The sequence below is a fragment of the Dipodomys ordii genome, unplaced genomic scaffold (genome assembly GCF_000151885.1).
Source record: "Dipodomys ordii isolate 6190 unplaced genomic scaffold, Dord_2.0 Scaffold49, whole genome shotgun sequence".
In the NCBI taxonomy this organism is placed as follows: Eukaryota; Metazoa; Chordata; class Mammalia; order Rodentia; family Heteromyidae; genus Dipodomys; species Dipodomys ordii.
Genome location: NW_012267265.1, coordinates 153,402 through 179,773, shown reverse-complemented (window position 1 = coordinate 179,773; position 26,372 = coordinate 153,402). Strand labels below are relative to the sequence as shown.

At 42.9% G+C, this 26,372-nt stretch overlaps 1 long non-coding RNA gene and 2 pseudogenes across 1 annotated transcript; 1 reads left to right on the top strand and 2 right to left on the bottom strand.

The window, feature by feature from the left end:
* The window catches only part of LOC105988431, a 496,910-nt pseudogene that overhangs the window by 320,673 nt on the left and 149,865 nt on the right, over nucleotides 1–26,372 (bottom strand).
* Nucleotides 1–26,372, top strand: part of LOC105988498 — a 139,091-nt pseudogene that overhangs the window by 8,199 nt on the left and 104,520 nt on the right.
* Nucleotides 7,440–20,047, bottom strand: LOC105988505. The gene is made up of 3 exons (XR_001175198.1): nucleotides 19,877–20,047; nucleotides 9,296–9,439; nucleotides 7,440–7,819 (listed from the first exon to the last, which is right to left on the bottom strand). It is a non-coding gene; the product is annotated as an uncharacterized LOC105988505 (long non-coding RNA).

The window sequence follows — 26,372 nt, the reverse complement described above, 5'->3', positions numbered from 1 at the left end:
GAGAGACCAGACATTTCTTTTAATTTTTTAATCGTTATTATAAAGGTGATGTCTAGAGAGGTTACAGTTATATCAGGCAGGTAAAGAATATGCTTCTTTTTGAACAATGTCAACCCTTTCCTCACTCTCACAGTTTTTCTCTGTGCTTAGACACTGTTTCTGAGCTCTTCAGCTCAAGGCTAGAGCTCTACCACTTGAGACACAGTACTACTTCTGTTGGAGATATAAGCATCATGGACTTTCCTACCCAGGCTGGCTTTGAACTGCAATCCTCAGGTATCAGCCTCCTGAATAGCTAGGATTACAGGTGTGAGCCACAAGTGCCCGGCCCCCAAAATTCTTTTGCTTGAGGCTAGCCTTCTACCACTTGTGTGCTACAGCACCACTCCCAACCCTTTCTGTAGTTAAGTGGAGATAAGAATCTCACACTTTCCTGCCTGGGATGGCTTTGAACTGGATCCTCAGATCTCAGCCTCCTGAGTAGCTAGGATTACAGGTGGGAGCTACCAGCACCCACCAGACTTTGCTTGTAATGTGTATTCCCTGGGTTTTATTTATTCTATGCTCTCCAGGTACCTGTTTTTGTCAATTAAACTAACTTTACAGAGCATATTAGATTTGCATGAAATAAACTTGTTGGAAAGCTTAAGTTGCAGATTGGTAAGTTCTATCTTGAAGACCTTCCTTTAGATAAAAACTTGAGTTTGTATTTCCCAGGGGCATTTCACAGGTGTATGATCTTAAATTTGTTCCTCACTCCCTTCCCTGTGCCTCATTGCCTATGTGTAAAGTGGGTTCTTACCACACTGTTGTGAAGACTAAGGGAGAAAATGCATCTGATAAAGCTTGAATTTGTATTAAACAATGTTTAGGGCTGGACTCAATGGCTCATCCCTATAATCCCTGTTCCTGAGGAGGCAGATTGAGAGGACCACAGTTTGAGGCTGGTCCCACACAAAAACGTGAGAGCCCCATCTGAAAAAGAACTAAAGGAAAAGCAGCTGGGAGTGTGACTCAAGTGGAAGCAGTTCTGTCTTTTCCTTGGCATATTTGAATAGCTATCATAACCACTTCTGCACCTTGGGGCCATTATCAAATGAACACTAAGAAACACGAGCAGTGGCATCACCTGATCAGAAGGAGGCTACTGAGAGACTAACGGGTGGGTTTCTTCTGTGTGGATCCATTGGACAAAGGAATCATCTGTACTCCATGCAAGAGAAACTGGAGAGTGGGAGATTTCCCTATTGTACCTGCAAGAGCATACAATTTGGAAGATCAAACTGTTTGCCTCTGGACCTGTCCAAGTGGGATATTTTCAGAGCACAGTTGACTTCAGTAACTGAAACACTGATAAATAAAACCACAGATATGTGGGGGAGGGGAGGGTTACTGCTGGTATATGAAAGCAGGCACTGGTCAATCATCTTGGGAGTATGACAGGTGAAAAGAGGAGCAGGGGTTAGAGGAAGAGGCTAGCAGGGAGGGAAGAATAGGGGTAAAGGAGATGGGAAAGGAGGAAGGATGCGTGAAAAGAAAAAAGGAAAGGAGAAGGGAAAAGGAGGGATACGGAAGGAGCAGGAAGAGAGGGAGGAGGGAGGTGAAAGAGTAGGAAGAGGAGAAAGATGGCTTTGAGTCATCTGTGGAAAATCTTGTTATGTGTCTGCCTTTGAGATATAGCCTGGTTCTTCTTCAAATTCCTGTACAAGCTCTGCCCTGGTACCCACCATGGGGTGGTAGGACAGAACCAGGCACACATGTGGATGGGCACATGTGCAAACACACACACACACACACACACACACACACACACACACACACACACGAAAATCTAAAGAAGGAAGAAGGAAAATACAAAAGAGAAGAGGATAGGCCACCTAGGACAGATGGGCAGAGAAAAAAATATTGTTTTTGTAGTTTTCATGGGGCTTGAACTCTGAGCCTGCACACTGCCCCTGAACAATTCAGCTTAAGGCTAGCACTCTACCACTTGAGCTACAGTGCCACTTCCGGCTTTTTCTGCTTTTGTGGTGCTGAAGAGCAGAACCCAGGGCCTCATGCATATAAGCCAAGCACTCTACCACTGAACCACCTTCCCAGCCCAGGAAAAATTTTAGAGATAATTGAGTGTTACCTTGTTTTCATTTTTGTTTTTGTTTCTGTTTTGACAGTCCTGGGGCTTGAACTCAGGGCCTGAGCCCTGTCCATGGGCCTCTTTGTGCTCAAGACTTGTGCTCTATCACTTGAGCCACAGTGCCACTTTTGTTTTTTTTTTTTTAATAATTTACTGTATGTAAGAGTTTCACGAGCTGGGAATGTGGCTTAGTGATAGAATGCTTGCCTAGCATGCAAGCATGAAGCCCTAGATTCAATTTCTCATTACCACATAAGAAAAAGCCAGAAGTAGTGCTGTGGCTCAAGTGGTAGGGGACTAGCTCTGAGCAATAAAAGCTCAGGTAATTCAAGCCCCGAGACTGGAAAAAAAAATTTTTTTAAAGAGTCTCATGGACTTTTCTGCTCCAGCTGGCTTCTAACTGCAATCCTCAGATCTCAGTCTCCTGAGTAGCTAGGATGACAGACCTGAGCCACTGGTTCCTGGCCTGATTGTGGATTTATAATAGGCATATTCAAGGCTCAAAGCTCATTGAATTATACACATAAGGGTGTACAGCTTTGGGGGTTTCAACTGACCTCCAAAAAAATGAAGGAAAACAAACATGAAACAAAGTCTCCAAGTCCAGAATCACCAAAGGACAAAGATGAAAGAGGGGGAGGAGAGGAGGAAAGTAAAGCACTAAAGTCAGTGCTACCCTCTTTTCTATTTACAGCACAGAATAGAAATTCCATGGAAGTACACGAAAATAAGTATATTACAGGTATCCCATAGTATAGATACTGTATTTTATAAAATATATTACATATAAGTGTGTATTTATTATATAATAAATTATACATGTACTTTTAACAGTGATAAGGTTTGATCTCAGTAGAGCTAAGAGGAACAAATGTTTGCCATGGGCACTGGCATTTGAGCTCTGCTTCCTGGCTACCATGCTGTGAGGGGCTCTCCTGTCACATACTCTCTGTGGCCTTGACACAAACACCAGAAACAGTGAGCCTCAATGACACTTTCCTTGCCTTAAGTTATGTATGGCAGCTTGGCAGAGCCACCACAGAGCCCAACAAACACACATCTAAGTATTCTCTCTTGTTCCTGAGTAAGGCTTTACATACTTTGGAGAGAAATGTACTAAAACACTGACTTAATTAAATATGAACTTTTCAATTTCCAGTCCTTAGGACCCGGTAAACACATAAGAAAGATTTCTTTGGCAATTCTTCCTAGAAACCCCATGTGCTTCCTTCCACTGCCATCTCCTCGACAGCTCCTCATGTGCCTCATCCCTTTCAGTCCAAGGTGCTGAGCTGAACTCTGCACTGTGGTGCAGAAGACAGTCTAACTCATCCGGGACAGGATCTGAAGCACTTGAGGATGGAAGTGGAGTTGGAGACAAGACCTCCAGATTCGGATCTATCCTCTGCCCATAGACAGAGGACCCTTCAGTTAATCTTAACCCTTCTGACAGCCACAGATACCTCATAACCCATAAGCCTTATGAATTGTTTCCTCAGATGTAGCTATTCTCACTGACACACAGGGCAGCAACAGAAAACTACCAGCACGAGTACATGGCTCAGCCCTAGTCACCTGTGACACTGTGTGTCCTCCAGCCCCACCCACAGCAGCACAGAGGTGGTGCACAGAGAGTCACGATGCACACTGATGGTCAGACTGTTTGCAAAATTCAATTGCCTCAGATCCAAGAGCAAGAGCCAAGGCACAGGCCACAGCTCATTTCTTGGATATTGGATTTGCTTTTGGCATTAGAATTATGACCAAGGAAAAGGGCCTGGGACCTGAAGGGAGAGCCCAAAGAACACAGAGCATTGCCTTTGGCAATGGAGCACAATGGGCAAGGAGCAGAAGGCCAAGCCACCACCAGCCAGCCAGCCAGATCCACAGGGCCAGCTCCCACTGACATCTAGGAGGTGACCCTAGGCAAACTTTCTTTTGCCAGGTTTCACTGGCACTCCACTACTGTGGGCAGAAAACATCTCAGGGGATCCGGTGGCTTTCCAGAACGAAGACTATTTGAGCAGCCCTTCCTGGCGGTTAGACATCAGCCAATATCTGGCATCCTAGGTCCTCACACAGGGAACGATGGGAGTCCGGCAAAAAAATCCATGGGTGCCCCAGTTTATGTGACTAAGGAGTGCAGTATGCGCAGACCCTCGTGGCTTATGGACACCAGCCAGTGTGCCCTTAGCGTATACTACGGTCCTCCAAGAAAATCTTCTCTATTTTGTCACCGAGGATCGGGCTGGGCACAGAACCTCTGAGTTTAGTGACTGGCAAATTTCCAGCCCTGGCCCGGTGTCTCCTCAGTGGAGGACAGAGGCCCTAAAAAAATCCTCCCTTGCCTTTTCGACAAAAGATGGCCACCTTCACACATCCTCCTGGCTAGAGAACACTGACAAGTACACCACCATCGCAGAGCCCCAAATGCAGAGGTGTGGAACGCGCAGAAAACCATCTATAGGAGCTCCTGTTTAGGGCACCCCAGGGGGTCATCCTCAAAGACCCCCAGTGGTTGCTTTTGAAGATCTAATCCGGCGAACCCATGGAGTAGACAGGAAAAAAATCCCATGGGGCTGCTGTGTCGGCCACCTTGAGGGAGGCCACCTAGGAGGAACAACTCGAAGACTGTCCCAGGTCAACGATGAAGGTCGTCACCCCGGAGGAACATCCCCGAAGACCACTGAGGTTTGTGGTGAAGTCCTGAGTGCGCTTTGAGAGGACAGAGCACCCCAAAGATCCTTGGGGCTGCTCTGTTGGCCACCCCAGAGGAACATCCTTGAAGACCATCTGAGATTTCTGACCAAGTCCTGAGTGAGTGTGGACAGAGAACTCCAAAGATCCTTGGGGCTGTTCTATCAGACACCCCAAATGAACATCCTTGGAGACCATCTGAGGTTTCTGGCGAAGTCCTGAGTGCACGTAGAATGGACAGAGCACCCCAAAGATCCTTGGGGCTGCTCTGTTGGCCACCCCAGAGGAACATCCACGCTGACCCACCTCGGTTGATGATGAAGGTCAGTTCACCCCGGAAGATCATCCACCAGACCCTCTGCAGTTGCTGATGAAGATCAAGTCACCCCAGAGGAACACCCGCACAGACCTTCCACACTTGCTGGCGAGGTCAGGTCACCCCAGAGAATCATCCTCAGTTGATGATGAAGGTCAGGTCACCCTGGAGAATCATCCTCAGTTGATGGAGGTCAGGTCACCCCGGAGAATCATCCTCAGTTGATGATGAAGGTCAGGTCACCCGGAGGAACATCTGTGCAGAACCTCCACAGATTTTAATATATACCAGTGTGCACTGCTTCCCATGTAGGGACTGAAACACCAACTGGGGCTCCTGCACTGGCCGCCAAGAAGCATCATCTGCAGAGTATCCTGGGTTGGTGATATCCAGTCCCCCTAAGTCCACACAGAGAGGATGCAGCAGCCCAAAAACCATCCATGGGGGCTCCTGTTGTGGCCACTCAGGAGATTCATCCACCAAGATCCTTCTGGATTTCAGGCCACGGAAGGACCTAGTGTACCACCTCCTCTGAGGCAGCGGCCAGATTCAGCACAAGTCCCCCCTTTGAGCAGCAACCCCTCAGCTCCTCAGGGAGCAGAGATGAAGACAGCATTACCACCATGGACATCCAGTCATCACCTGTATCCCCTATACCTTTAATTGAAAGCTGAGGCATTTGGAACCTGGCTGCCAGGAAATATTCAGCAAAGAGACTAAAATAATCAAGGACAAGGTGTCCTCATAGGTCCCTAAGACAATGTAATCTGACCCAATCCCCGCAGAGGCTCCAGACCTCCTGCCACCAGGCATAAGGCCACAGTGAAGGAAAATCCACTGCTCCTGGCCCACTCACACACCAAGACAGGAAAAACAGCGCAAGACGTCCCTAAGGCCTACCAGTGCTACTACACAAATCAAGAAGGGACAAGATTCAAATGCCCTACTAACAAAAACACCTGCCAGCTCTCCAACTGTTAAGGGCAAATCTGTTGTAAACACTTCCACATCAGCAGCAGATGATGTTCAATTGGACCGGTCCTCCAAAGATCACTTAGAGGATGTCCTTTGACATGAGTCCCAAAAGAGCTGAGCAACAAGCCACTGAACACCTGGCTGACAGGGTTGCAGCCAAGAAGCTGAAACCCAGCAAGGCTGCTTCCCCCACCAAGATTGGAGCCGAGCTCTCAAATCTCCGAACAGCAAAAGGAGGTACCTTCATAACCTAGGCTGCCCAAGCTACTTGGGAAGTAGAGGATTTAAAGCAAGACAGGACCACCTGCTCAGGAAGAGCACACAAGAAACTGAGAGCCCTCAGTCAGCTGAGGCTATATCTGCTGATATCCAGGCTGCAGCCTAGGACACTACAGTGGACAAGGCCACTGGTAGCACCAAGATCCCCGATTGAAAGGCTAGCCCCACAAAGTTAGCAGACAAACCCACTGGCCTTCTACCTCTTCAGGCTAAGGAATTAGCCCCACTCACTGTCCTCAGTGAACACAAATAAACATAAATATAGTACTGGAAGTCCCCAGGGACAAGTCAATATAATCTGAGATCTAAAGAACCTACACTACCCCACCATAACTCAACAACCAAATGTGTACTTCAAACCCTGCACACTACCTACCATGTTTATTTAAGCCAGAGAATTGGAACAGATTAAAGCACATGCGCATGATCTTAATATTACAGGCATTAGTATTCATGCCCCAATGGAGAAATCACAACAACAATGAGACCTTGAGTAAAACCTCAAGATGAAACTAAACCAAGAGAAAAACCACAAGATGTGAGGAATTCTAGAGCAGTTACAAGAACTAAATCTCGATGCAGTCTGAGTGGGTGCCAGCCCCTCTCCCCAGTCCAAACTCCTCCATCTCAAGTGAACAACTGAATCCCTATGAGTAGGTGTATTCTAAGGACTTACTTATTGAGTACCCACAAATCAGACAGAGTCACCAAACCAAAAAGTCACCTATCAAGTCTGCAAACCACACAAATTTTCTCAGCTGAAAGACGATTTGCAGCAGAAGAGATTGGATGCACTAAGGAAAATATCTGTGCTGGAAAAAGAACTCCTTCAAAACCAGCTGCAACTAAACAAGAAGCAGCTATGAAGAAATTTTACTACAAATATAACACATCCTTTCTGGAACATTCATTCAGTCACAAGCAATGAGCCATATCGAAAAAATTCCGATCAGCCAACAAAAGATTTTCTATAACATGAAATGACAGAGGTAAAGAAAAAGAATTGTAACATACAGATATAATGAAACAAACACATAATTTAAAGAACAACAGTTAAAAATTATTAAAGCTTACAGCTGAAGATAACCATGTTTTCCCCCACTTCATTACACATTAGAAATGACCTCACAGACATATCCCGGGATGTGCTTTCCCAGTCTCCTCGCCCCTTCTCAATCTCATCAACTTAGCCTGATTAAACATCACAGCCCACGTTCTGTCAACTGTATAGCCAAACACATCTCGGTCTAAATGGAGGAGATATCTATACCTGACCCACAAAAGCTCATGTTTATCGCAACGCAGAAAGTATTCAGCTCCTAATCAAGAGTCCATATAGTTTCACAGTTCCAGTATTGCTCAAAAATTCAAGTCCAAATTTCTTCTGAGACTCAGGACAAACTCTTAGTTTTGAGGCCCTGAAAAAAAATAAAAAAGTTATATATTTCTTTTTCTTTTGTTAGTGTGGGGCTTGAACTCTGGGCCTGGGCGCTGTCCCTTCAGCTCTTCAGCTCAAGGTAAGCGCTCTACCACTTGAACCATAGAGCCATTCCGGGTTTTTCTGCTTATGTGGTGCTGAGGAATCGAACCCAGGGCCTCATGCATGCAAGGCAAGCATTCTACCACTGGGCCACCTTCCCAGCCCAGTTATATATTTCCAATGTGTACAAATACATGATGTGTACAAACACACATCATGAAAATTACCATCACCAAAGTGCTGAGTTATGATATAGGAAGAATAGAACCAAAACAAGACTTAGATAATGGCAGTAGGATCATTAAATACAATGGCTATGTAACCATCATCCAGAGTCTATGGTAACTTCATGTAAGTCCCAAGAGTTCGGGGCAGCTCTGTTCCCAAGCTCACCAGGTGCAGCCTGTGTTTTCTTTTCCTTTAGCCTATACTATTCCTTGTCTGTGGCTCTCCTTGACTGATACTAATTTCCTGCATTCTCCATTATATCTTCAGGGTCAACCTCGTTTCTTCCTGTGACATCTATGTGGAAGCCTTTGTGTCCTAACTGTTCCATTGCAAATGCCAGCATGGCTAGCAATGTGGCACCAATGCAAAGACCTGCTGGAGTTCAAGCAGTAGCTGGGTTCTAAAAGATCATGGCTTTAGCTGTCCCTGAATACCTGGATGGCCAACCAAGGGAAATACTTCCCTAGCCGCCTTCATGAACAGACACCGGAGTATGTACGCATGTGCTCCCCCACCCCTGCCTCTCTCTCTCTCTCTCTCAGATGTCCTTTTCTTTTTTTTGCCAGCCCTGGGGCTTGAACTCAGGGCCTGGGCACTGTCCCTGACCTTCTTTTGCTCAAGACTAGCACTCTACCACTTGAGCCACAGCACCACTTCAGGCTTTTTCTATTTATGTGGTACTGAGGAATTGAACGTAGGGCTTCATGCATGCTAGGCATGCTCTTTACCACTAAGCCACATTACTAGCCAGCATGTTCTTATCAATGAATTCGACCATTTCAGGCTTGAGCTTGCCTATGGGTGCATTCTACACATTCATAACATTCCCTTAATCTCTTTCTTTCCTATTGCCTTTTTTTTCATCTTACAATATTCATTATATATATGACTAAAGTACCTGGTAATAAACATGCCACAGCCCCCCATGCTGATTTGTCTTAAAATTTCCTCTGTCCTATCAACTAGTCTAGCATCTCTATATTTACCCTCACTCACATGGAGTTTCAGGACATGGACAAAACAGCAACAAGCTCTGTACTAGAGTATAACACATATGGCTTTGAATCCAATTCCCAAGAGGCCGCATCCTCCTAGGAGACATCATACCAACTCTTTACTGTCTACGTCCCCCAGCAGCATTGTGCTCCTGGGTACCCAACAGAATTCTCCATTAGGCTGTACTTACAGCATTTCAAGCCTTTCCTAGACAGTATCCAAAACATTTCCAAATTCTTCCCACCATATATTTGCAGAGACTTCAAATCACATTATCAGGAATAGCAAAATGTTCACTCTCAGTACCAATTTGGTATGTCAATAACTTCTGTCACTGTAACAAATACATAAGAAAGGCATTTATTTATTCATTTATTTACGTTTTGCCAGTCCTGGGGCTTGAACTCAGGGCCTGGGCCCCGTCTCTGAACTTCTTTTGCTCAAGGCTAGTACTCTACCACTTGAGCCACAACACCACTTCAGGCTTTTTCTATTTATGTGGGACTGAGTAATTAAACCCAGGGCTTCATGCATGCTAGGCAAGCCCTCTACCAGTAAGCCACATTCCAAGCCCTGCATTTTTATTTTTAGTTCATAGTGGCACAACGGACTTCTTTGTTCTAACTCCCATGAGGAGTTAGAACCGCATAGCAGAGAGGCCTCTGGATGAGGCTGCTTACCTCAGGGAAGCCAGAAAAGTAAGAGAGATGTAGAGAGGAAAGGAAAAGGGAGAGGAAGTCAGGTAAGAGATTTGCCAGGCATGTGCAAAACCCTTGGTTTGATCCCCGGTGCTCAACAATAACAACAACAACAACAACACAGCTTAAATGTTGTGGGTTTATTTCTTGTTCCATGAACTCTTCACATCATGCTCCAGCTTCTCATACTGCAGGCCTGAAAGAAAATAATGCATTGGATTTCAAGTCCCTAGAGGATTTGTAATTCCTATTGCACAATCATAAATGGGTTTTTTATTTTCTATATTTGTCTGTGACCTCAGTTAACAGGAATCTGCCTTTAATTGAACAATATATGTCCTGAAGTCTCTGAGCCAAGCAATTTACACTTCACCCTAGAGAATTTTAAATTGTCCCCATGGGGGTTTTAGGATACTGCCAGTTTCTTTAACTCCACTATGGCCCATGACAAATTCATCTTTTCTAGTCACAGTACACAAATGGCACCATCAGTCACATCTAATTTAGAGAAAAAATGTTCACACACACACAGTCTTAAAGCCTTAAAATAAGGGGGAAAAACCGCAATGTGAAATGAAGGAGAAAGCAGAAGTATAATAACCCATGTCCTCACAAACCATCTTCTGATTGTCAGCTGTCTTCTAATGTGTTGTGTTTTCCCTGTCCTGATGAAACTCAGAACTAGATGATCCCCTGAGAAAATGCTACTTCTAATTCAGTGACACTTATTTTTATCTTTTTCTGAAATTTTAAAGCAGTACCGAAAGACTTTTGCACAATGAGTAGCAGGTAAGTCCTCACTCAACACTTAAAAATCTTTATTGTGAGCTGGGCGCCAGTGGCTCACGCCTGTAATCCTAGCTACTCGGGAAGCTGAGATCTGAGGATCGTTTCAAAGCCAGCCCAGGCAGGAAAGTCCTGAGACTCTATCTCCTAAAAATCACTCAGAAAACCGAAAGTGGCTCTGTGGCTCAAGTGGTAGAGCACTAGCCTTGAGCTAAGGGACAGCGCCCAAGCCCAGAGTTCAAGCCCCACCACCACCAAAAAAAGGGGGGGTGGCTGGGAAGGTGACTCAGTGGTAGAGCACTTGCCTTGCATGCATGAGGACCTGGGTTCAATTCCTCAGCACCACATAAGCAAAAAGAAAACAGCCGGAAGTGGCGCTGTGGCTCAAGTGGTAGAACGCTAGCCTTGAGCTGAAGACCTGAGGGACAGTGCCCAGGCCCAGAGTTCAGGCCCCACGACCAGACCCCCCCCCAAAAAAAAAAAAACAACAACAAAACTCATTAGACATGCAATAGTGGCTCATGTCTGTAATCCCAGCTAATCAGGAGGCTGAGATCTGAGGATCACCATTCAAAGCCAGCCCAGACAGGAAACTCCATGAGACTCTTATCTCCATTAAACCACTCAGAAAAACTGAAGTGGCGCTGTGGCTCAAGAGGTAGAGAGCTAGCCTTCAGCTGAAGAGCTGAGGGACAGTGCCCAGGCCCAGAGCTCAGGACCCATGACCGACCAAAAAAAAAAAAAAAATCATTATTGTGGTTGATGCTTAGGAATTATATAGGAGAATCAAATAGAAGATTTATGGCATTAGCAGATAAACATAAATGTCTTCCCATCATTAATGTGATTCTGTAAGAATAAATGGCATTTAAATAACGTCCAAGTGTACTAATTTATTGAACTTAAAATGTAACATCGATACGTCAACAATATGTGGCCTATTCTTAACACAGCCTCACACTATTTCTTAGCTTTCCCATTTCTGCGCAACCCATGCCCTTACATCCTTCTGGCATCACCATCTACTACTCTGCTGCCAGGTGGAATCTTCCAGTTCAATCTCCCCTGGCTGTGAGCTTGTGGCTCAGGGCCTGTCTAGTTGCTCACTCCTGGACTCTACATAGCCTTCTTTCTCTCTGCCTTCTAGTTTTGGTTCAAAGAGTATCTTCTCAGAAATCCTTCCTTTCCTTCAAGGTTACCATTATCCTTTTATTACTCTTCTTTATTTAACCCAATTTGTGGCTTTGAACCGTAACATTTTCCTAACATGTCATACCTCTTTTGTCCTATGGCATATATCATTATCTGTTATTAGTGCTTCCTGAAGGAGCATATGTTCCGTGGAAATGAGAACTTTGGCTTTGATCACATAGCCAATTCCCCTGCACCTACTATACGGCCCTAACATAGCAGGCACTCCATAAATATCTGTTGTCTTACTACTGCTATTTGTGGTACACATCCTGTCTAGAATAATTCTCTCTTTACTCCTTCCTTCTCATGACTTTACTTCCTTTATCATTTAGTAAGTAGAATTCCTGATATGGCCCATAAGTACCAAATTTTCAATGAGATGTGTCCTCTTATTGAAGTAATAATACATACATATATATATATATATATATATATATACACACACATATTTTTTTTTTTGCTAGTCCTAGGGCTTGAACTAAAGTCCAGAGCATTGACCCTGAGGTGTTTGGTTTTTTTCCCTCCCCTCAAGGCTACCATTCTACCACTTGATCCACAGTGCCACTTCCAGCTTTTTCTGTTTATGTGGTACTAAGGAATCGAACCCAGAGCTTCATGCATGCAAGGCAGGCACTCTATCACTAAGCCCCATTCCCAATCCTGAAATAATTTTTTTTCTCTCCTCACAATCCTTTATTTTTCTTAAAATACGTTATTTATTGTAAAAATACTGTATGGAGGGGTTACAGTTACATAAATAAGGTAATGAGTACATTTCCTATCGAGCATCTTTACCTCCTCCTTTGTTTTTCCCCTACCATTCCTTCCCTCCCCACCTCCCCAACTCCTCCCTCCCTCCCCACAACAAGTTATAAAGTTCATTTTCAAAAATGTGTCTTGTACATCTCATTGTTACAATGAGTCAATCTGTATCCCTATTTAAGCATTTTGCTTTTTCCCTTCCCCTCTCCCAATCAGAAAAGTGTATATACAAGATTCAGTACAACGGAATCAAAGACAGTGAAAAAAGGGTTATACCATGGGGAAAGAACATTCAAAAGAAACAAAAAAATCATATATTACATTGTAAGTACTTTAAAAACAATAGCAAGAAAGAAAAAACCACTTATGATCCTGTCTTGGGGTTCATTTCACTTAACACCATCTTATATGGTTATATATACATAGCTTTTGACCTTTTCTGCTTGTCCTAGACATACACTAGTTATTGCAAATAAGGGAAATCATGGGACCTATGTATCTTTGGGCCTGGCTTACTTCACTTAATATTTTTTCCAAGTCTTTCCATTTCCTAGCAAATGGAGCTGATGGAGGCATAGAATTCCATTGTGTGTATATATATCACATTTTCTTCATCCATTCATCTACTAAGGGGCATCTGGGTTGGTTCCCTACCTTAGCTATGGCAAATAATGCTGCAATAAACATAATCGTGCTGGTAGCTTTAGTATATACCCTTGTTTGTGATCATTTGGGTAAATGTCCAGAAGTGGGATTGCTGGGTCGTAGGGGAGCTCTATGTAGTCTTTTGAGAAACCTCCATATTGCTTTCCAAAGTGGCTGAACAAGTTTACACTCCCACCAACAATGCAGTAGGGTTCCCTTTGGCCACATCCCCTCCAGCATCTGTTGTTATAAGATTTCTTGATTATAGCCATTCTAACTGGGGTGAGGTGGAATCTCAATGTTGTTTTGAGCATTTCTTCATGTGTCTATTGGCCATTCATATTTCCTCTTCAGTCTTTAGCTCACTTATTTATTGGGCAATTGTTTGAGGATTTGTTGTTGGGGGATTTAATTTTTTCAATTCTAAGTATATTTTAGATATGAGACCCTTGTCTGTTGTATGGCTAGTGAAGATCTTCTCCCAATCCGTGGGCTTTCTATTGATCTTGCTAGCTATGTCCTTTGCCATGCAGAAGCTCTGCAGTTTCATTTGTCCAAACTTTCTTTGATTTGTTTCTGCCAGCCCACAAATAATTTATCTTAAACTTTGGACTCTCTGTCTCACTCTCCCTGCTCCCTCCCTTCTCCCCCCTCTCCCTCTTTCTCTCCCTCTCTGCCCTTCTCTCTCCCTCTCCTTTCCCTCTTTCCCTCCCTTTCCCTTGCCCCCCTCTCCACCCTCTCTCCCTCTTCCTCTCCCTCCCCCCTCTTTCTCTTTCTCTCTGTCTGTCTGTCTCTCTCTCTCTCATCCTGGGGCTTATACTCAGGGCCAAGACACTGTCTCTGAGCTTTTTTGTTGAAAGCAAACACTATACTACCTGGGCCACAACTTCAGTTCCAGCTTTTTGGTGGAAAATTTGAAGAGAAGAGTCTCATGGACTTTCTGTATGGGCTGGCTTGAAACCTCAATTCTAAGATCCTAGAATCCTAAGCCTCCTGAGGGGCTAAGATCTTAGGATTGAGTGTGAGCCACCAGTACCCAGCTATCTGGCCTTTCTCTATCCTTACATTTAACACATAGTCCTGCCCTCACAAGTCCACCGAATCCTTGTGTTATTAAGGTTAAAACCGCAGATAACTCCAGTAAATAGTCATTGCTAGGTATTATATACTTTGCCTCATTTATATTTTTTTAGTTCTTATAATAACCTAATTAGCTAATAGCTCTGTTGTAATTTTTAAAAATCATATTGTTATATTAAAAAGGTCTCAAACCACAAGATTACTATGACACAGAAGATCATGTTTTTAGTCACTTGAAAACATAACCTCAGCTAGATGCCAGTGGCTCACGCCTGTAATCCTAGCTACTCAGGAGGCTGAGATCTGAGGATCACAGTTTGAAGCCAGCCCAGGTAGTAAAGTCCATGAGACTCTTATCTCCAATAAGCCACTAGATAACCAGAAGTGATGCTGTGGTTCAAGTGGTAGAGCACAGGGACAGTACCCAAGCCAAGAAAGAAAGAAAGAAAGAGAAGAAGGAAGGAAGGAAGGAAGGAGAGAGAGAGAGAAAAAAGGAAGGAAGGAAACACACCTACATACCTCATGGATACTTTGTAGTTTTAACAGCACAAATTATATTTCTGGCACAAAGTACTTAAGGAATAAGTGAATAAGCAAACGCATTAAAAATGTTTCTTTCCTCAGTTGTGAGTTTTCTGAGTAAACATATATCATTGAGATTGGTGGGAGACTTGACTTTGGGAATAATGCAAAATTCAATTGTCAGAGATAGAGTTGAAGATTAGAGGCTGTTTAGAAACAAAACACACATTCATTCAAGCCACTCATATGCTTGTTTAGAATTCAGTCAATCCCTCACAAGTCAGAATTGTCTCTAGAGCTGTTGGAAACAAAAATGAGGGCTGGTCACTATTCGCAGTGACCTTGAGAAATCTCGTTAGGTTACTTATTCTCTCTGCAGCTCAATATCCTGGCTTAGGCAATCAAACAACAACTATCTACTCAGAGCTTTGGGATGATTAAGTGAATTATTTTATGCAAGGAGCTTAACATACTACTACCTCACCTAAACACTGTCATCCTTGCTAGCTACAATTCCATTTTGCAGACACTTCAAGCAGACCCAAGGATTGAAGGTATACGGTAAGTTGCTGACTTTCTCTGAACCACAACTTCAACCTTAATACTCTAGGTGTTCTTAGAAAAGAAGTGGATTCTTCACACCTGTTAGCAATCATGACTTTGGTAATGAGATGTATCAAATCTAAGGATTTCTCTTATCAAAGTTTAAAGATTTTGTGTGCTGAGACCAATAGTACTATCTAATGAGTTTTGTGAAAACTGACCCCCACTTCAGTTTTGATTTGACTGTGGACACCAGGTCAGTGTGCTGAGTTCTTGAAATAACCAAAGGACCCACAACAAGCAAGAGCTAGCAGATCATAGTAGAAGCTTGATTCCTGAGGCTACCAGGCAACAGTCCTGTACTCAGCATTGTAGTTAGGTCCCACAACACATTAGCAGAAGCCATTCAGACATGCTTGACTTAGGGTGTGTACACATTCTACAAACAGAACTAATTCTTTTAAGTTAGTTCCTGATACTAGAGAAAATTCTGGTACAAATCCTCTGAACACCCCACCTATCAGCCAGCAGAGAGATTCAGACTGATTTCACTCAGAAGCATTAGGATTGACTGAATTAAACAAAACCTTTGAAAAGTAGAAAATCATTACTGGTAAGAAATCAAGTGTTCTTTTCTCTATTTCCACATGCTGTGTTCCAGCTCCTCCTCTTCTTTTCACTTTCCACAGTCAATTGATAGGTCTGCAAGTCTTATAATTCTACCACAACAGGGTTTTTGTTTTTTTGTTTTATTGTGAAAATACTGTACAGAGGGGTTACAATTACATGGGCAAGATAGTGAGTACATTGCTTATCAAGCATTGTAGCCTCCTCCTTTGTTTCCCCTTCCCATCCCTTCCCATTCTCCCCCCACGGCCCCCCCCACCAAAGTTGTAAAGTTCATTTTCGACATTACGTCTTGTACATCTCATTGTTGCAATGGGTCCACCTGTATCCCTAGTTAAACGATTTGTTTTTCCCCTTCCCCTCCACAAATTATACCTACATCAAATACAGTGAAATAGGGGTTATACTGTGGGGGAGAGACATACAAAGCAACAAAGAAATAATCTTATAAATGTCACAACAGGATTTTTTTGTTGTTTATTTTTTGCCGGCCCTGGGGCTTGAACTCTGGGGGGTGCTGTCCCTAAGCTTCTTTTGCTCAAGGCTAGTACTCTACCACTTCAGCTACACCTCCACTTCCAGATTTTTGGTGGTTAAATGGAGATAAGAGTCTCACAGACTTTTCTGCCAGGGCTTCAAACTGCAATCCTCACATCTTGGCCTCCTGAGTAGCTAGGATTACAGGCATGAGCCACTGGCACCAAGCTACAACAGGAATTTGTTGTCATTGTTGTTAGTTGTCTGGACTATAGTCTAAAGACTTTACTATGCTTTGAGAGAGTCAAATAACAGTATTGGAAGATTTTCTTTTCTCTTTTTTTTTGTTGCTCATGGGGCTTAAACTCAAGAGCCTGGCTCTGTCCTTGAGCACTTCTGCTCAAGGCTAGTGCTCTACCATTTTGAGCAATAGCTCCACTTCCACTTTTCTGGTGATTAACTGGAGATGAGTCTCATGGACTTTCCTTCCCAGGCTGGTTTTGAACCACAATTCTTAAATCTCAACCTCCTGAGTAGCTAGGACATTTTGTATTTTTTTTTTGGTCGGTCATGGGGCCTGAACTCTGGGCCTGGGCACTGTCCCTCAGCTCTTCAGCTCAAGGCTAGTGCTCTACCACTTGAGCCACAGTGCCACTTCTGGCTTTTTTTTCTGCTCATGTGGTGCTGAGGAAACGAACCCAGGGCCACATGCATGCAAAACAAGCACTCTACCACTGAGCCATCTTCCCAGCCTGGCTAGGATTTTTTAAATAGGCATGTGCCACCAGTGCCTAGATTTTCTTTTGATTTCCACAACAATGGAAGACCATTGGTTACCAGGGGTTATGTGGATGTAAGGAATGTCTAGGAGAATCTCAAAATAACACTTTGATGCAGAATTCATAGATGTGAATTGATTTTGTAATTGATTTCTTAAATTAAAATTTGTTATTTCATTGCAGAAAACAATGAACATCAATCAAATCATGGAAAGAAAATAAATGTTGTGGAGATAGACAAATCCATGAAGTGGTTTCAATTGATTTTGTGACAATTATATTGAATTCCATAAACTCATGAGCTTTGGCAAGTTGCCAGTACTCCTGAACCTGACTGACATATTACTGTTGGGTTTAATCATAGAAAATAGCTACAACTAAAAACTCACTCACCAAAGGACTCACACTAATGACGGGAAAATGTTTCTGCAATGATTTCCACAAAATACCCTGGCATTTGTTTGGGTCCTTACTATGAAAGTCAATCATTCACGGTTGCTTCCTTCCTTTCAGCTTTCCTAAAAACAAAGCCTTTCTCTGTGGTGACATCTGCTTCTCAAGTACTCCGCAGACTAGTTATTACTATGTTTTAAAAAGAGCTTCTCCTGTTTCACTTTGAAATGGATGGAAAAGCAAAAGGCAACATCCATCAGAAGGGGTCATGTCAGCAGGAAGTTTAACTAACTTCAAATCTTAAATGCTAGATGGACTAGAGCTTATAGCAAGCCTCCCAAGGTATGGTGACAAATGTGTCATGTAATTGTCCCCATCCTTTTCAATTCTGTCACCTCTTTTAGCAAATATATCATTTCTCTAATGTATAAACTATAGAGAAATGCACGCATATGTATATTATGTGGATTGGCTAAGTTGTTTCTCAGTTCTTTTTGACTACTTTGCTCATGAAGTAGCTGGAGAGAAACATCTGCTTTCATCCATTTTGAAAATAGTAATAATTATGAAGCCATGATTTTAAAATTTATCATTTCACCATCGTATGTTAGTAATTATTTGTATGTGCACGACAGGATTGGGACTTGAACTCACAGCCTGGGCACTGTCACTTAGCTGTTTTGTTTAATCCTGACACTCTGCCACCTGAGCAAAGATCCACATCTAGCTGAACTAGAGATAAGAGTCTTAGGGACTTTCCTGGACCAGCTTGTTGCCAACTGCAATCATCAGCCTGCTGAGTAGCTAGAATTACCGCATGAACTACCAGTACTCAGCTAGTTTTTGTTGTTGTTGTTTTTTTAAATGTATGTTTCAGGGAGGACAAAAGGAACAGTGATAAGAGGGAATAAACAGAAAGGCAAAGATAGAAAATAAATAGAAAGGCAGAGATAAAGAAAAAGAGACAGAGAGGAAAAGAGAAAGTGAGAAGTTATACAGCAGTTATACAGTTATTTTCCCCTTGATACATAGGTTCGAGACTCCATTGTACTAACTGATGTGAAAAGCAAGTACAGATAAGTCTCTGACTTACAAATGTCTCTTGGCTAGTGATTGACTGACAACTGTTCCCTTTGTAGACTTTAAAATAATATGAATCAGTATCTGTAAGTGGAAAGGGGTATTTTGAATTCTGATCATGAGACAATATTAGCAATCTGATCTATCCAGAAGGCCAAGGTCTGAGGATCACAGTTCAAAGCCAGCCCTGGCAACAAAGTCCTTGAGACTCTTATCTACCATTAGCCACAAAATGGGATGGAAGTGGACCTGTGGCTCAAGGGGTAGAGTAATAACCTGGAGCAGACAAACTTAGGGACAGTGTCTAGGCCCTGGGGTCAAACCCTATGACTGGTACACAAAAAAAAAAAATTGAGCATAGGTTTTAAGTGTGCAAATTCATGGATTTTACATAGGTACATATGTAACTATGTATGTGAAACTCCTGAAATGCTACCCAAATCAAAAGCTATAATACTTCAATATTCAAAAAAGAACCCATTCTTCTCAGCTAACAAACACCTGAGTCACATAGAGCTCATGTCCAAATACTAGTTCTACACCTTCTCCTACCAAAGATGTGTTTTCTTTGCCCTGTGTACCCATACTTGGAGTGTGGCCAGTGTCCTTTTACAGCCAGCCTGTGTCTCTGAGAGCTCTTCAAACTCTGTACATAATGCAACAGTTGCCTATCTGCTTTCTACTGCTGTCCATCATCTCATGGTCTACATTTTACCAGCTAAACAGGTGTTGTGATTGAAGTGTCATCGATGTCCTTGTCCACTCTGAGGGGTGGGGTCCATGAGGGCTAGGACTCAGCCTTTTACTCAGTCTCCCTACTTCTGTTTCCCTACTTTAGGGTCTCAGCAATCTTCATCAATGGCCTGGGACCCTGGCTCCCTGAAGAGCTCTCAGTGCATCTGTAATGGTCTAGAATATTTGCTACAACTCCAAACCAGATCTTAAGGACTTCCATGATTTGGCCATCATCACCTACCCAGGCTTACTGTGGTCCAACTGTGAGATTAATGACCTCCCACAGCCTCTCATCCAAACACACCATGTTGAAAATGAACTAGTGGGACTGGGAGGAAAAAACTGGGAGACAGCAAGAGAACTCTGGCATTGTCCAAGAAAACATGTACACATTACCTGGTGAATGTAATAACCCCTCAGTACAAGAAAAAAAGTTTAAAAGAGAATTACCTCAGAAAATCCAGAAGTTACTTGGGTATATTTTAGTGGGGACATCTGGGGTAGAGAGGGGACAAGGAATGTTCTCATTTCTTCTGTGCTCGCTGCTCACAGTCCAGGGCTTTCGCTCTCTTAGGAGTTCAATGAATCTATTTTGTGGTCCATTCATCATTCCATAATAAATCCCACACTTAGGAGGAAGCTGTCCTTTGCTTGTATGAAATAAAAATCATTTTAGAGTAAATTAACATTTCTCTCCCAAATTTCCATTGACATAGCACTGACCCTTAGCTTTTCCATTCAAGGCTGGCACTCTATCACTTGAGCTACAGTTCCATTTGCAGCTTTCTGCTGGTCATTCAAGGGAAGAATCTGTTTTCTGCCTGGAATGACTTTAAACCAAGATCCTCAGCTCTCAGCCATCTAGGATTACAGGTGTGAGCCACCAGTGTCCATCGGATGACCACAGGCAGCACGTGACACATTCTCTTTCACTGTTGACTAGTTCTCAGAATCTAACCTGGTGCTCTGCAGTTATTTGAAGCCCTCTGCAGGGAGGTGTTCCATCATCTCGTTCTTTCTTTAAAATCTCACCACTTGCCTACTAAGGGAGATTTAGAAGTGCCTGAGAAGCTTTGGGAAAGATGGAGGCCGTGGTCCATCCAGTAACTGTCAACTGTCAGGGGAGGCAGGGTTCTGCACAGGGAATGAGCGGGGGAGGGCCACAGGGAAGAAGGGGGACTAGTGTCTTCACACCAATGGTCACCAGGCCCTGGAGCCTCTTCTCCTCGGAGAAGTTTTGCTCTTTTAGCTTTTAGAATAAACTTCTTTGGGGCTTGTGTCCCATTCCTTTGTTTTGGCTCCTTTACCTTTTCATCTGGTTAAACCTCCTAAAAGACAAGGCAGCCCACCACACTCTGGTCAGGGGACTATACTGTCTCTGTCTCACTATCTCTGTCTGTCTCTGTCTCTCTCTTCCCCTCCTCCTCTCTATCTCTGTCTCACTCTGTGTAGCTCTCTCTTTCTCTCTCTCTCTCTCAATCTTTGAAGCTCTCCACTCTTTGAGACTGAGTGTAAAGATGAATTTTAATCCTACCTGTTTAGTTCTAGACTAACCAGGGGGAAGCAGAATGGCTCTGTGAGCAGCTGGATGAGAGTGCAGGTTCCTGAGTGTGCCTTTCACTTGGGTCTGCTAAAATTGCAAGTACACCCTTCTTCTGGTGGTGTAAGCCTCCCATCAAATTGTGTGAGTCAACTTAGAGCAGATCTGCACTGAAATGCCCAGTAGGTTGGCCACTAACCTGTGTGAACAGAGGTGGATGGGGCTGGGAAGGTGGCTCAATGGTAAAGTACTTGCCTCACATGCATGAGGCCCTGGGTTCAATTCCTCAGCACCACATAAACAGAAAACACTAGAAGTGGCACTGTGGCTCAAGTGGTAGAGCGCCAGCCTTGAGCTGAAGAGCTGAGGGACAGCGCCCAGGCCCAGAGTTCAGGCCCCACAACCAAGCAAAAATAAAAACCAAAACAACAACAAAAACAGAGGTAGAGGTATAATTTGGCCACAACAGGAGCTACCCACCCTCCCACCCTTGCTCTCCTAGCCTCTTCCTTCATAGGGCCTGACCCAAGAGGTTCTGACCTGTGGACACCCTAGACCAGACGACAAGACGGAGCCTGAAGACACACATTCCTTCACGGTATGTGTTGATTCTCCTATTCCATCTAGGTATTGTTCTCAGATGAGAAGACATCCCCACCCACCAGCAGGTTGTGCTTGTGCTGGCCAGGTCCCTCTTCTCAAGGTGTAGCCTGCTAGAACTTCCTGAAGGTTGCAAATCCTGCAAAATTGTAAGACAGGGCAGATACTAGGCCACAGATGGAGAAAAGTGAATGAAAGAAGTGGTATCTTAACACTAACTCTAATTCAATTTCAGAGATCTTATAAACCCAAGTAAAATATCATTTACATACTGCAACTGTATATCTAGAGCTCTGGGTAAAAGTTAGGTGTAATAAAATGCTGGAAAAATTCCTCAACTCAGGAACAAGACAAGAATGTCCACTCTCTCCACTTCTCTTCAATCTAGTAATAGAATGCCTACCTACAGCAGTAAGATAAAATGCAAACATAAAGGGGATCAAAACAGGGAAAGAAGAAGTAAAACTCTCCCACTTTGCAGATGACATGATCTTGTTTAAAGAATCCCACAGACTCCACTCCCAAATTAATCAAGCTGATTCAAAACTTTGGCAAAGTAGCAGGGTATAAAATTAACCCTCAAAAATCAATGGATTTTCTATAGGCCAACAATGAAAAGAGCGCAGCTGAATTTTAGGAAAGCAACTCCATTCGTAATAGCTCCACAAAAAATTAAATACCTAGGAATTAACTTAACCAAAGAAGTGAAGGACCTCTATAATGAAAACTTTAAAAACCTGAAAAAGGAAATCAAAACAGAACTTAGAAAGTGGCAAAAACTCCCATGCTCCTGTATTGGAAGGATCAACATCGTGAAAATGGCAATACTTCCCAAGGCTATCTACAAATTCAATGCACTACCTATCAAAATTCCAACTTCATTCTTCAAGAAAATAGAAGAGACAATCCAAAACTTCATATGGAACAATAAAAGACCCCGAATAGCAAAAACGCTCCTCAACGGAAAGAACACTGCTGGAGGAATATCAATACCAAATTTCAAACTCTACTATAAAGCCATAGTAATCAAAACAGCTTGTACTGGCACAAGAACAGACCTCAGAACCAATGGAATAGAATTGAAAACCCAGAAACCAACCTACAAACATATAGCCATCTAATCTTCAATAAGGGAGCTAAAAAATTAGAATGGAAGACAGACAGCCTATTCAGTAAATGGTGCTGGCAAAATTGGTTAACTACTTGTAGAAAACTAAAGCTAGATCCTTCTATATCACCCTGCAGCAGAATCAACTCCAAATGGGTCAAAGATCTCGAAGACAAAGCAGACACTCTGAAAGCATTTCAGGATGGAATAGGAGAAAGCCTAGGTCTCCTTGGCACAGGTATAAATTTTTTTTTATTGTGCTAAATTTTCTTAATAGAGACCCAGAAACCCAACAATCAAAGAATGGTTGGACAAATGGGATTGCATGAAATTACAGAGCTTCTGCATGGCAAAGGACATAGCTAGCAAGATCAATAGAAAGCCCACAGATTGGGAGAAGATCACTAACCATACAACAGACAAGGGTCTCATATATCTAAAATATAACTGGAACTCAAAAATTAACTCCCCCAACAACAAACTGTCAAAGAAACAATTGCCCAATAAATAAGTGGGCTAAAGACTTAAAGAAACTTCTCTGAAGAGGAAAGAAGGATGGCCAATAGACACATAAAGAAATGCTCAACCTCCCTAGCCATAAAAGAAATGCAAATCAAAACAACATTGAGATACCACCTCACCTCAGTTAGAATGACTATAATCCAGTACTCTAATAACAACAGATGCTGGAAGGGATGTGGACAGAAGGGAACCTAACTGCATTGTTGGTAGGAGTGTAAACTTGTTCAACCACTTTGGAAAGCAGTATGGAGGTTCCTCAAAAGACTCCACATAGAGCTACCAGCAATCCCACTTTTGGGCATTTACCCAAATGTTTACAAACAAGACCACACTAAAGCTACCAGCAAGACTATGTTTATTGCAGCATTATTTACCATTCCTAAGATATGGAACCAACCCAGGTACCCCTCAGTAGATGAATGGATCAAAAAAATGTGGTATATATACACAATGGAATTCTATGCCTCCATTAGAAAGAATGACATTGCCCCACTTGTTAGGAAATGGAAAGACTTGGAAAAAATTATATTAAGTGAAGTAAGCCAGTCCCAAAGAAACATAGGTCCCATGGTTTCCCTTATTTGCAATAACTAGTATATGTCTGAGTCAAGCAGAAAAGGTCAGATAAGATGATGTTAGGGAAATGAACCCTAAGATATGTATTCAAATGTTTTTTTCTTTCATGGGATTGTTTCTAACACATTTATAAGATTATTTCTTTGTTGCTTTGTATGTCCCTCCACCACAGTATAACCCCTGTTTTCACTGTATTTGATGTCGGTATAATTTGTGGAGGGGAAGGGGAAAAAACAAATCGTTTAAACAGGAATTCAGGTGGACCCATTGCAACAATGAGATGTACAAGTTGTTATGTCGAAAACAAACTTTACAACTTTGGTGGGGGGCGGGGGAGAGGATTGGGTGAGGGGAAAGGCGGGGAGGGGAAGGGGAAACAAAAGAGGAGGCTACAATGCTTGATAAGAAATTGTACTCCTTATCTTGCCCGTGTAAATTGTAACTCCTCTGTACAGTATTTTCACAATAAAAAAAAATAAAATAAAATGCTCGGAATAGGGTAAAAGAGCTATTAATTTAGAAGACAACACTCTGAGACTGGTTAAAATTTTTCAAGTTGTTTGCCAGTAGATCACAACTATAAATAGAGCTCTTCGTGAGTCTGAGATCTGAGGATTGCAGCTCAGAGCCAACCAGGGAAGAAAAGTCTGTGAGATTCTATAATCAACCAGCAAAGTGCTGGACTGGATGAATTGTGGCTTGATTGGCAGGGTGTATCCATGAGCATGTAAGTATGAGGCTTCTATGTTCAAGCCCCAGTACCAAGCAAGTGTTCCTTCCAAACATTATAATCAACATTAAAGAGAGCTATAGATGTTTCTATTCGAGGAACACAACCTTCACGCTCCTGTGTGTTCCTGTGGGAGAAGGAGCCTTGCGTAATGGCAGATCCTCAGACACTTGTTCCTTAAAACAATGATTACACCTGTAATATTACCTAGCTACTCAATAGGCTGAGATATGAGGATTATGGCTCAAAGACAACCCGGGCAGGAATGTGCATGAGACTCATCTCCAATTAACTGCTAGAACACAAGAAGTGGAGTTGTGGCTCAAAGTAGTAGAGTGCTAGCCTTGAGCCTTTTTGCTTGAGTTTTCAAATGGGCTCTTGCATTATAACCAGTCTTGTCTGTGCTGGGTTCCTTCTATTCATGGGATGGCAAGTGTGTACTACCACATGCAGCTATAGGTTGAGACGGGGGTCTCTCAAACCTTTTGCTAGGACTGGCTTAACATGTCAGATCCTCCTGATCTTGCCTTGTGTTAGCTAGAAATACAGGCATGAGCCACCATTTAAAGAGGCCCCACTTTTTAAAGATAAAAGTCTTATTCTATTTCCATTTTAGTTTATCTTCCTCTGGTGCCTGGAAATTATAACATTCTCTCAGAAATAGTTTTTTCAAGAGCCATTTCTAAGTTAATTATTTGCAGTGAAGTTTTTTATGTCTTTTAAGGGCTGGGGGTTTAGCCCAGAAGAAGGGTGCCCGCCTGGCATGCACAAGGGCCTGGGTTCGGTCCTCAGCCCTGGGGGGGGGGGGAAGCTACTATTTTATGTTTTTTAAAACATGAATGCTTTGAGGAAACCAAGATCCCACCTGTCCTTTTTTTTTTCCCAGTCCTGTGGCTTTGAACTCAGGGCCTAGGCACTGTCCCTGAGCTTTTTTTGCTCAAGAATAGCACTCTACCACTTGAGCCACAGCACCACTTCTGGCTTTTTCTGTGTTATATGGTACTCAGGAATCGAACCCAAGGCTTCATGCATGCTAGGCAAGCACTCTACCAGTGACCCACATTCTCAGCCCATCCATCCTACTTCTAAGCATGCTTTGAAGGCTCCGCTAACTGAGAAAAGCCCAAGAAGGCTTCCTGGCTTATGTACCCAACAGGTACATAAGGCTTAGATGCCTTAGAGAAAATGAATACAGAACCCAGGGCTTTTTTATGAGAACCACAGATCCTTCCATCTGCAGACAAAATGTTTTGAGGACTAGTGGATCTATATCTATTTCCAATTTATCCAGAGTAATTTCTAAAATTTAACTTTGCAGGATTGTATGATATTTCTTAGGCTTTGCCCTAAGTTTAAAAAAACAAAAAAGATGTTGTAAAAGAGACCCTGAGGTGTTTTTTTCCCCCTTCCATTCTATTTTGGTTCTATCTCTCTTCTTCTGCAATATAAAATATACTGTTATCTCAGCACTTGTTTTTCTAGTGCTGTTGATTGAACCCAGGTCTTCATGCATGCTAGGCAAACACTCTACCAATGACCTCTGTCCCCTGAAATAACACTTATCTCATCCAGGTATTTTTCATCTCCTACATTGTATTTTTTAACTCCAGAAGTTCAATTGATTTATTAAAGGCATGGCTCAAGTGGTAGAATACCAAGAATGGGTGAGTGTAAAGGTCTTGAATTTAAGCACCAGTATTGGCATGCATTTACGTGCATGCATGCGTGTGCCCACTTGCGCTCACACACACACCGTTCAATTGGGGTATTTCTATGGTGTCTACCAGTTCTGGGGCTTGAACTCAGGGCCTGGGCACTGTCTCTGAGTTTCTTTTACTCAAGGCTAGCACTCAACCACTTTAGCCACAGC